Below are 12,101 nucleotides of genomic sequence, written 5' to 3'. Positions count from 1 at the left end.
CCACACGGTCGCCAGCCATCACTGTTGCTCGTGTCGTGTAAACCTTTAGTTTTTGTTTGCTGTGTGATGTTTTCTTTTTATTTTACTGTATAAAAATATGGTGAAAGTGGGTGGCTTTGTGGATAATAAGTGCTCTCCAAAAGTTTAGAACCAGCCCGGGTCTTTAGGCTGTTGTTTATAATACTTGTGCTCAATTGTTTTACTATTGTTTGTACGTAATTGTTATTTTTTTGTGTTTCAGGTCATTTTAAAAAAAGCATTTTGAGACTGAAATTTCTCTCCAGTGTTGATGCAGCGGCTCTGAATGACAAAATCCTCTCTCAGGTTAGAGAAAGAGTCTAAAGTTTAAAAAACAAATGTGTTAAAAGTGAGATATCACATGTGATAAGTAAGTTGTATGTGTGTATTGATGAATTTTAGCTGGAGTCTGCTCTGTCATTATACATCTCTGATTTTAAACTGTCCTGGAAACAACTCCCTTATAAAGAGAAAGTGAAACAACAGAACACAGGCAAGTATAAAGGCACAACTCATATATACTTTTACATACTATATAAAATAAATGCATATGTTAATTTACCGAATCCTTATATTTTATCCACAGGTTCTTGTTAAAATTGCTACCTGAGAGATCCAGAAGATGTCTTTATTTTTTACATTATAGTTCTTGCTGCATGTTTCATTTTAAAGCGATGTTTCTTTACATTTTCTATACACAGTACACCTAACTAATAATCATCATAGATGTTTTGTTAATTTTTTCTCATCTCCATGCAAACTAGTTTTTCCAGTTCCTTCACCATTTTGTTCTTTGTTCAATTAGATCAGAAGAAATAGTTCACATAGCCTATAATTGAGTCACCAAAGCCCGTCCATCATCAGAAAGAGGAATTACACACGACACGAAAATAGCAGCATGCCAGCTTCAAGTCGAACTTGTCCAACAATGGTCCTTAGCTCTCACTGGGGCAGGACCCTTTTAAAAAGTACACCCTTGAACCTAAAGAGTGCATATGTGTGCCGAACTTATTGATCACATTGTTTTAACAGTGTTTAAATAAACATATGTCTTTAGATGTGAATGTTTTTTTTATATTATTAGAATAAGTCTATCATTATTCTGATTAGCTGACTAAATTGGTTATATTTTAGTATTTGACATAAAATTCAACACATTTATTTAAAAAGGTCAGTGTAAGGATAACAATAATAATTTATTGTAATTATATAACAATATTAAGTTAGAACATCAATCGACTGTGCAGTTTTATAAAGTGCAAGTGCGTAGGAATATAAACAGTGGCATGATATTCCGAAAACCGTATTTTCTGGACTTTTAAAGCCTATTCGCACGGGATTAGTATTAGCTGGTGACCTCTAGTGCTTTGTAATAATTGCGGAGGTTGTCTGTGATGTTAATCCCGTGTGAATCGGCCATGTCTGTAATTTGTAAAGTAAAAATTCCTCCGCAAATAACCTACCATATTTCGCAGAACACTGATAATTTTAGTCCCGTGCGAATTGGCATCTCTGTAATTTGGCCAGCATTTGTTACCTGTGCACCTTTTTTATTTATTTTTTCTCAGTTTCTGCGCCTCTGACACTGCAGCTATAAGCGCACATACAGAGACACATCCCTCCGATTTTTATTTTGCTTTCATGGTGAAACTTGAGGGCTTTATTAGTACCTAGATTTCAGATTTTAAGCGTCCTCTCGTCTATCTTGATGATTGATATTAAAAATATGCAGAACTGTCAATATTTGCGATCTCTAAAGTTAGGTGAAGCTATGGCTTTCATGGTAAAGGAATTTCCCTTGTGGTGATTTTGCGTGGCTCACTAGCGCGTTACCTAACCATTGTTTATTAAAATAAATAAAATTATTATTTAAATCCAGAACGAGGTGCACTGAGGTAGAACGCAGGGTGCTACATGTCCTTCCCCTATGAGAAAAAGATTAACACAAGCTATACTAAATCTAAATATTTATTTCATAATAATATTAATAATAATAATAAAAAATCGAAGAAATTGTTTAGGCTTGTTAAGTGCTAATTTAAAAAGCACGTGTCAATACAGAGCAGTGTCTTTAAAGGTTTTTATTTAAAGAGCCACTTAAATGACCACAAAAAAGTTTATATATTTATTGTTGTGGTCTACCACAAATCTGTTGTTTGAATTTAAGTTAAAAAAACGCATTATTTTTCTCATAATATAGATATTTGCAACATCTCTCTCTCTAAAACGCTTGATTGCAGCGCGTCTCTTCAAAGCCCCACCCCCACAAACGGCAAGTACTCTGATTGGTCAGGGATTCTAAACGATTGTGATTGGTCAATCCTTGTAGTGTTCGAAATGTCCATTACCATAATCGGGTTTCTGCTTCTCATGCGTGTACAGATAATCAAACAAAATGGTCTCTGTAAACTGCCTCTAGTAGGCTATTGCATCGGTATTGCCTTGCAGTTTGAGCCTGAATCAGATTTAGAGAGTTTGCAGAAAGAAACAAATCTAACAGAAACTCCTTCCCAAGGACGAATTGAGCAGGATGCTTCACAATGCTACATTTGTAACCGCCTTACACTTCGGATGTGTTGTGGCTGCAACAACAGGGTCACACAAATTCAGACATCTGTAATTTTTCCATATTCAGAAATAAAGGTAATCTATTGTATTACAATTCTTTATTTAAGTGTCTGCATAGATATTAAAACCGCTTTATGTCACAGCGGGGCTTTTTAGAAAGAGTGAGAGCACAGCACAGGTGCAGCAGTCTGATCGTGGCCACATGTTGTCATTTTTGGTGAAGCTCTGCTGTGTATAGCCTACTGAAGAGAACTGGAGTAGTTGTCTGTCTGTCACGGTAGGAAATCCTCTGTTTCCTCCGTGTCATGTGTGTGTGTGTTTGTTTGTTCACTCACCTCTGCCATGTGCTCGTTTGATTAAGTGTTGTCACCTGTGTATGATTGCCTCGCTCCAGCTGGTCCTCATTACCCATCTGCTACATATACTCACTCAGTTCTCTTCCTGTTGTCAGATCCTCATTCATGTTCCAGCCACACAGTTTGGATTATCGTCTCCCGTGTTCGTGTATTTGGATTAGTGTTTCATGTTGTCGTCTTCGTGTGAGTGTTCCGGTCCGTTCCTGGTTTTATCCATTGGCTATCTTCACACTTACCACCGACTTCACCAACCAACACTTCTCACGCCACCGTAGACCTTCGATCACCATTGCCAACATCCTGGACTCAGTCACTTTCTATGTTGTTTCACTGTATTACCATCATACATAATAAATCTGTGTTGATCGCCTGCGCTTGCTTCCTTCACTTTATTGTATCGTTACAGAAGGATCTGACCATCATGGAAGCAGCAGGCGATCGCTCCCCATCTCATCTGGAGGAGTTTTTGCAACGCACCGTGGGTCGCATGGATCGTCAAGACAAGGCGATAGATGAGATGGGTCGAGCTTTCCAAGCGATGGTGACGAAGGTTTCCGAGCTCGCTCTCCAGGCTCAACAACATCTTCCACCGCCGCCCACTGCGCCCCCCACGCCACCCACACCGCCGATCATCACTGGGGGTTTTCCCCAGTCCAAGCCACACCTCCCCATTCCAGAGAAGTATGCGGGTGAGCCAAGATTTTGTCGATCATTTCTTTCTCATTGTTCTCTGCACTTCGCCTTGCAGCCCCGCACGTTTACCACCGAGGAGATGAAGGTGGCGTTCGTACTTTCCCTACTTACGGGGAGGGCTGCCCTCTGGGGGACGGCGGTGTGGGAGAACCAAGATCGCTGCTGTGCTTCGTTCCACACCCTTTCGGAGGAGATGAGACGGGTTTTCGACCGCTCCGTCGCCGGGAGGGAGGCGGCCAGGCTTCTAGCGGACCTACGTCAAGATGATAGGTCCGTATCAGATTACTCTATTGAGTTCCGCACCCTGGCGGCGGAGTGTAAGTGGAACGAAGAGGCGCAGTGGGATCATTTCCTGCATGGGTTGGCTGACCGCATCCAGCAGGAGATTCGAGCCGTTGAACTTCCCTCTTCCCTCAACGGACTTATCGAACTCACTATCAAGATAGACAACCGGCTCAACCAAGCTGCCAGACGGAGGGAGAGGACCACTCGCACAACCTGTCCAGAGGTTCAGCACCGGCGGCCAGAGGTTGCGGTCAGCCCACCTGGAGATCTGGAACCCATGCAGGTGGGGCGAGCTCGGCTCTCCCGGGAGGAGAGGATCAGGCGGAGATCCCTTGGACTGTGTTTATACTGTGGCAGCCCAGAACATCACATCCAGCGCTGCCCAGTAAAAGGATCAAGCCCGATAGTAAATCTGAGGCTACTATCGGGTGGGATCTCTGCCAGGAAGACCTCATCAACATCGACACTCCTTCCGGTGAGACTACGGTGGTCTACCCACACACTGGATCAGCACGCTTTGGTGGATTCTGGGGCCGAGGGTAGTTTCATGGACATCAACTTCGCACATAAGATCAGGATTCCTCTCACCTCCCTCAAACATCCCATTGCACCGTTTGCACTTGATGGACACAAGCTACCAGTCATCACTCAGACCACCATCCCTGTTTCACTCATCACATCTGGTAATCATACGGAGAACATTTCATTCCTCATCACAGACTCACCTCAGACTCCCATTGTTCTCGGTCACACTTGGCTCCATCAACACAACCCCAGGATTGATTGGCGTCTCGGATCTGTGGTTAGCTGGAGCGAGGAGTGTCATTTGTCTTGTCTTTTGTCTGCTGGTGTTAATGTTTCTGAGTCTGTGTTTCAGGGGGAAGCAGTGGATATGACTAACGTGCCCGCGGAGTACCACGACCTGAAGGAGGTGTTCAGTAAGTCGCGGGCTGATTCTCTTCCTCCTCATCGTCCCTATGACTGTGCGATAGAGTTATTGCCAGGTACCTCTCTGCCTAAGGGCAAGTTATATTCCTTGTCTATTCCAGAGACGGCGGCCATGGAGAAATATATATCCAGTTCTCTAGCAACGGGATTCATTCGCCCTTCCTCTTCTCCAGCGGGGGCGGGGTTCTTTTTTGTGGGAAAGAAGGACAGATCCTTGCGACCTTGTATTGATTACCGAGGGCTGAACAACATAACGGTAAAGAATACTTATCCTTTGCCGCTTATGTCTTCAGCTTTTGAGAGGTTGCAGGGAGCGGCCGTTTTCACTAAATTGGACTTACGTAACGCTTATCATTTGGTCCGCATCAGGGAGAGGGACGAATGGAAGACTGCGTTTAACACCCCTCGTGGCCATTTTGAGTACTGCGTGATGCCTTTCGGGCTATCTAACTCGCCGGCAGTCTTCCAAGCACTCGTTAATGACGTGTTGCGAGACATGGTCGATCAGTTCATATATGTTTACCTGGATGACATATTGATTTTTTCTTCGTCTCTCCAGGAACACGTGCAACACGTACGACGAGTGCTTCTGCGGTTGCTAGAGAATGGATTGTTTGTCAAGGCGGAGAAATGCGTTTTTCATGCACAGTCTGTTTCTTTTCTAGGACACATCATTTCGACTGAGGGTGTTCGCATGGATCCTGAGAAGGTTAAGGCTGTGGTAGATTGGCCATCCCCAGAGTCTCGCAAGGCCCTGCAGAGATGTCTGGGGTTCGCCAATTTTTATCGGCGTTTCATTCGCAATTTCAGCCAGCTAGCCGCACCTCTGACCGCTTTGACCTTCCCTAGTTTGACGTTCAGGTGGTCAGACGCAGCTGAGGCTGCGTTTGCCAAACTGAAAAGCTGCTTTGTTTCAGCTCCAATTCTTGTCACCCCTGATCGCTCACGTCAATTCATAGTGGAGGTCGACGCGTCAGAGGTGGGGGTAGGAGCAGTGTTATCCCAGCGCGCATCCTCAGATGGAAAGGTTCATCCTTGCGCGTATTATTCTCATCGTTTATCCCCTGCGGAGGTTAACTATGACATTGGCAATCGGGAGTTGTTGGCCGTCAAATTGGCACTGGAGGAATGGCGTCACTGGCTTGAAGGGTCGGGTGTACCTTTCATTGTATGGACGGACCATAAGAATCTCGAATACATTAGAACTGCTAAAAGACTTAACTCCAGGCAGGCTCGGTGGGCATTGTTTTTCGGTCGTTTCGATTTTACACTTTCTTACCGGCCGGGTTCCAAAAACATCAAACCCGATGCTTTATCCCGTCTTTTTGAGCGTTCCGATCGTACTGCTACTCCTGAGCCCATTTTACCGGAGACCATCATTATCTCCGCGCTCAGATGGGAGGTCGAATCGAAGGTTTTGACTGCCTTAGAAGGGGTAACGCCCCCGGCTCGTTGCCCACCGAACCGTTTATTTGTGCCGGAGGGGTTACGGTCATACGTTCTCCAGTGGGGTCATTGTTCCAGTGTTGCTTGTCACCCAGGGGTTAGTAGAACTAAATTTCTAGTCAAGCAACGATTTTGGTGGCCTGGTATGGCTCGTGATGTCCACGATTTCGTCTTGGCTTGCTCGGTTTGTGCTGTTGGTAAGACTTCCAATCGACCTCCAGATGGGTTACTCTTACCGCTGTCTGTCCCTTCGAGACCCTGGTCCCACATCTCGCTAGATTTCATTACCGCCCTCCCACCCTCTAAGGGTAATACGGTGATTTTAACCGTAGTGGACCGGTTCTCGAAGGCGGCTCATTTCATTCCCTTGCCCAAATTGCCATCAGCCAAGGAAACAGCGGTAACTGTCATTGACCACGTCTTCCGTATACATGGCCTTCCGACAGACGTGGTTTCTGACAGGGGTCCCCAATTTGTGTCCAAATTTTGGCGAGAATTTTGTAAATCGTTAGGGGCGACTGTTAGTCTTTCATCCGGGTTCCATCCCCAGAGCAATGGTCAAACCGAGCGAGCCAATCAGGATGTCGAAAGGGCATTGCGGTGTTTGGTTTCCAACAATCCTTCGTCCTGGTGTCAACAACTCTCAATTGTGGAGTACGCACACAATTCTCTGCCGGTGTCATCTACGGGCATGCTTTTCATTTAAGTGTAGTTTAGGGTACCAACCACCTAATTTTGTCAGTACTGACTCCGAGGTGTCGGTCCCCTCTGCAAACGCACTAGTCCAGAGGTGTCACCGCACCTGGACCAGAGCTCGTAGAGCTCTGCTCCAGGCAAGGTCGCGCACCAAGGCTAAGGCCGATCGCCACCGGTCGAAGCCTCCCCGATACGTCGTCGGTCAAAGAGTGTGGCTTTCAACCCAGAACATTCCGATGCGTTCCGTTTCGAATAAGCTTGCTCCCAAATTTATTGGCCCGTTTTCTGTTACCAAAATCATTAATCCGGTAACAGTGCGTCTTAGCCTTCCACCGGCGTACAGGAGGGTTCATCCCGTCTTTCATGTATCCAAAATTAAACCGGTGATTTTTTCCCGTCTTAATCCGCCTGCCCCGGTTCCCCCACCGCCTCGTATCGTTAATGGGGAGACCACATATTCGGTTAATCGTATTCTGGACTCTAGACGGAGGGGACGCGGTTTTCAGTACTTGGTGGATTGGGAAGGTTACGGTCCGGAGGAGAGAAGGTGGGTTCCTGCTCGGGACATACTGGATCACCGCCTTATTGATGATTACAATCTTCAGGTAAAGCAGGCTGGGAACGCCAAGGGGCGTTCCTAGGGGAGGGGGTACTGTCACTGTAGGAAATCCTCTCTTTCCTCCGTGTCATGTGTGTGTGTGTTTGTTTGTTCACTCACCTCTGCCATGTGCTCGTTTGATTAAGTGTTGTCACCTGTGTATGATTGCCTCGCTCCAGCTGGTCCTCATTACCCATCTGCTACATATACTCACTCAGTTCTCTTCCTGTTGTCAGATCCTCATTCATGTTCCAGCCACACAGTTTGGATTATCGTCTCCCGTGTTCGTGTATTTGGATTAGTGTTTCATGTTGTCGTCTTCGTGTGAGTGTTCTGGTCCGTTCCTGGTTTCATCCATTGGCCATCTTCACACTCACCACCGACTTCACCAACCAACACTTCTCACGCCACCGTAGATCTTCGATCACCATTGCCAACATCCTGGACTCAGTCACTTTCTATGTTGTTTCACTGTATTACCATCATTCATAATAAATCTGTGTTGATCGCCTGCGCTTGCTTCCTCCACTTTATTGTATCGTTACACTGTCACATAATAACCTGTTACTCTCGTTCACTGTGTAAAAGCATGACGGCAAACCTTGGTGCAGAATTGCTTTATAATAATAAACACAGTCGATGTCCAGACACCAAACATCTGCGCTAAAATAAAATACCATAATAATAATAATAATAATAATAATAATAGATTTTATTTATAAAGCGCTTTTCATTCCAAGGAATCTCAAAGTGCTACAGTTAAAAATATATACCACAATGCAAATAAAGTCTAACAATAAAGTGCTACAATTAAAAATTAGAACCACAATACAAGTAATAGAATAATCAACTTAAAAAAGCCTTTCTAAAAAGATATGTCTTCAGATCTGCTTTAAAAGAGTCCAGGCTCTGTACTGTTCTCAGTGAAATGGGGAGGTTGTTCCATAGCCGAGGCGCAGCTGAGCAGAAAGCTCTGTCACCCATGGTTCGGAGCCTAGTAGTGGGAGTTTGAAGAAGTTGGCACCCAGATGATCTGAGGGTACGAGTAGAGGATTTCACAGTGATAAGCTCTTGCAGATATAGTGGTGCTTGTCCGGTGATGCACTGATGTGTGAGCAGAAGAATTTTGTAATCGATCCGGGATAAAACAGGAAGCCAGTGGAGTGAGTATAGGATAGGGGTTATATGTTCATATTTACGGACACAGAAATCCCTGTGAGGAGTCCATTGCAGTAGTCCAGCCTTGAGGAGATAAAGGCATGGACAAGTTTCTCTGCATCCGGAAGGGTTAAAAGGGGACGGAGTTTTGAAATGTTACGAAGGTGATGAAAAGAAGTCTTACAGATGTATTTTACGTGGTCAGTAAATGTTAGTTGTGGATCAAACCTGACACCTAGGTTTGTAATCGTGGAGGAAAGGGTAATGATCTGGCCATCAAAAGTGAACTGGGATATAGGTGAAGAGCGGATTTGGTGTGAAGTACCAACAAGTAGTGCCTCTGTTTTACTGGGATTTAGCTGGAGGAAGTTGCTGTTCATCCATGACTTTATCTCCTCAAGGCACGTGGTGAGTCTTGACAAGGCAATGGAGGGACTTGGGGCAGTTTTAATATAAAGTTGCGTGTCGTCAGCGTAGCAGTGAAAGGACATTCCATGTCTGCTGATGACACGACCGAGGGGAAGCATGTATAGGATGAATAAGATGGGGCCAAGAACCGACCCCTGTGGAACACCACATGTGACAGGGAGCCGTCTGGACTTGCATCCTCCCAGAATAACACCATACACCCGTTCTCTGCAGCACAGACCAAACTCTCTCGTGTAAACACACTGAAGATCTTTGCCCGAACCCGACGGGACCCATCGGGACCCGACGGGCTCGGGCGGGTTCGTGCTTCATTTGTAACATTTTACACGGGCTCGGACCGGGCTTGGGCTTGCGCTCCGGCTTTGTGAGGTAAATGAGCGGTCAAGTTCAATGCTGCTGGATGCACTATCAGTAGCGCAGGACCGCGCTGAATTCATTTAAAGTGGATTTAATGATTTTCCTCATCAAAAAAATGTAGCCTTATCATGGTGAGTAGGTTTTTCAATGTATAACTAAATATGAATCGAGTCTTAAATACATAATTTAGACAGAGGATAAAGACTAATGTTGCCATTAATGGAGAGAAGTGCCACGCAAATCCCGCGGAGCCTTTCTCTTAATTTCGTTATTGCCAAATACCCATCTTAAAGGTGCAATTTGTAAGATATTTGCAGTAAAATCTCCAAAAACCACTAGGCCAGTGTTATATATTTTGTCCAGCTGATTACTATCAATATCTGTAATGTTTTCTACTACTTGTAAATCGTGAGAAAATTTCCATTCAAAAATTGACACGGGGCAGTGCAGTCTCCTGTCAATGACGTTAATATCCATGTGACCCTTTGTCACCGCCTTTACTGACGTAACCCACATGAGAACACTGGTCGAGCTCGAAAAATAAAATGGCGGCCAAGGAAGCGGCTGGAGCACAAATTTAGTGAAAATAAACGTATATTTTCACTTTTTAAGCATTTTAATTTCATTTCTAGCGAGAAATTAGTATTGTAGTTTTCAAATATGTGATTATTTATCACAAAGGCGCTCTCTGTTTTTATTTCAAACACGCTGCCTTTGAAGTGCGTCAGAAAGCCTTTCTCTGAGCGGCCTTCAGGCCTCCGAGTCCGAAGTCATGTCCTCATGAGGCAGCGAGGCCACAAGTCCTCACAGTCCTCGCTGCCTTGAGTTTTCGGACGCAGCCAGTGTTGTGGACAAATGCGGAACTATGCGCTTGCTTATGGACTTATGGATATCTCTGTACCGTCTGCCGCTGGTTGTGTCAGCTCCTGTAAGCGTACAGGCCAACCAAACGACCCAAGAAGAGTTTGGAACAAAACGAGGGAGGATCAATTTGGTGTTGCATTATCTGGATAGAGAGAGCTTCACGACAACATTTAACTAGACTGAGATTCTGATCCTGCTTGTGTTTTACGCGATGGGTGAGTGGTTTTGATTCGTAACCCTTCAAAAAACGTATGCTATTAGATTGATGACAACATTACTGTAATCAGCGCGTCTTCCCGCGGACGATATGCACATCAAAGGTATTGTGAGATTCTGATCCTGCTTGTGTTTTACGCGATGGGTGAGTTGTTTTGATTCGTAACCCTTCAAAAAACGTATGCTATTATATAGATCACAACATTAGTGTGTAGACTGTAATCAGCGCGTCTTCCCGTGGACGATATGCACATCAAAAGGTATTGTACAGCAATATAAATGGTCATTTTAAGACACTTCACAATAAGATTTGTACTGTCAATACATTATGTGAAAAATCATTGTAAGTTGAAAACCTAATTCTGAGCTGTGTTTACCATCGAATTTGGACTAATACTGTAATATCAATATGACTAACAATTTCGTTTTGAACATCACGTATAAACTTACATAATGAAATAAACGATGTCATCAAACGCAACATTTATAAGACTTGATTACCTTATCCATCAACGTGATTTCTCGTTCTCGTCTGATTGATGGCTAAAGTTAAAGACTACAAATCCCATAATTCCACGCTGCTTCAGAGCGTCAGTAAACAACATCATTGTTTTTGTTTGATCTGGCGCCATCTTTCGGCACATAAATACAAATTGTATCTTTAATTCAGAATGTATTATCTTAATTTAATTCGTTAAGAAATAATAATTTTATTGGCATATTTATAGTGTATTGCATAAGCCTATTTAGAATGAGATGTTACAATGTTACAGATGACTTATTTTATTTCTTTGTTTCAACTTCCAAGTGGCGTGTAGATTATTAGTCATGAATAAATAATGTTAACCTGTGTAAATTTCTCATTCTTGACAAAAGCTGTGTGTGTGCGCACATTTAAATAATGTCGGGCTGAAAACGGGTTCGAGCTTTTAAAAAGCTGTCAATCTAAATGTACGTTCGGGTTCGGGCTGCCTTCTGTCGGGCTCCGGACATTTCGGGCCTAACTTTTAAGGCCCGATTACAGCTCTAGTGCAGATAGTTTCGCGCATACTGTTGTTTTACAAAGTCGAGTTTTTTTTATGAAAGTAGCCAAATACTTTCTTGCCAAAAAGGCGCAGTGGATACAAAATATTTTTTAATCTCTTTGAATAGACAATCTAGCTATAAATACGTATGAATGAATGTATAAACATGCCTGTTTGAACTATGGATGCAGAAAGATCGCTGTCTACCAATTCAGCACCATTCCCATGGACAGCAGCCGCTAACATCGTAAGTAATAAACGTTTTAAAGTCTTCATAGCACGCTATGTTTAATTAAAAACAACGTTATTGAGAAACACAGCACTGAGTATAAATGTAAGAGGGGTTATGAGGTTTATAGAAGCTCCGTCTCTCTCCACTTACTACTCAAACTTTTACCGCGGCACGCAGCTCTTGCCAAATGAGCTTGTATAAGCGAGAACTGC

This window comes from Misgurnus anguillicaudatus, chromosome 21 (assembly GCF_027580225.2).
Source record: "Misgurnus anguillicaudatus chromosome 21, ASM2758022v2, whole genome shotgun sequence".
NCBI lineage: Eukaryota > Metazoa > Chordata > Actinopteri > Cypriniformes > Cobitidae > Misgurnus > Misgurnus anguillicaudatus.
The sequence above is the reverse complement of the archived record's forward strand: the minus strand, read 5'-3'. Positions refer to the sequence as shown.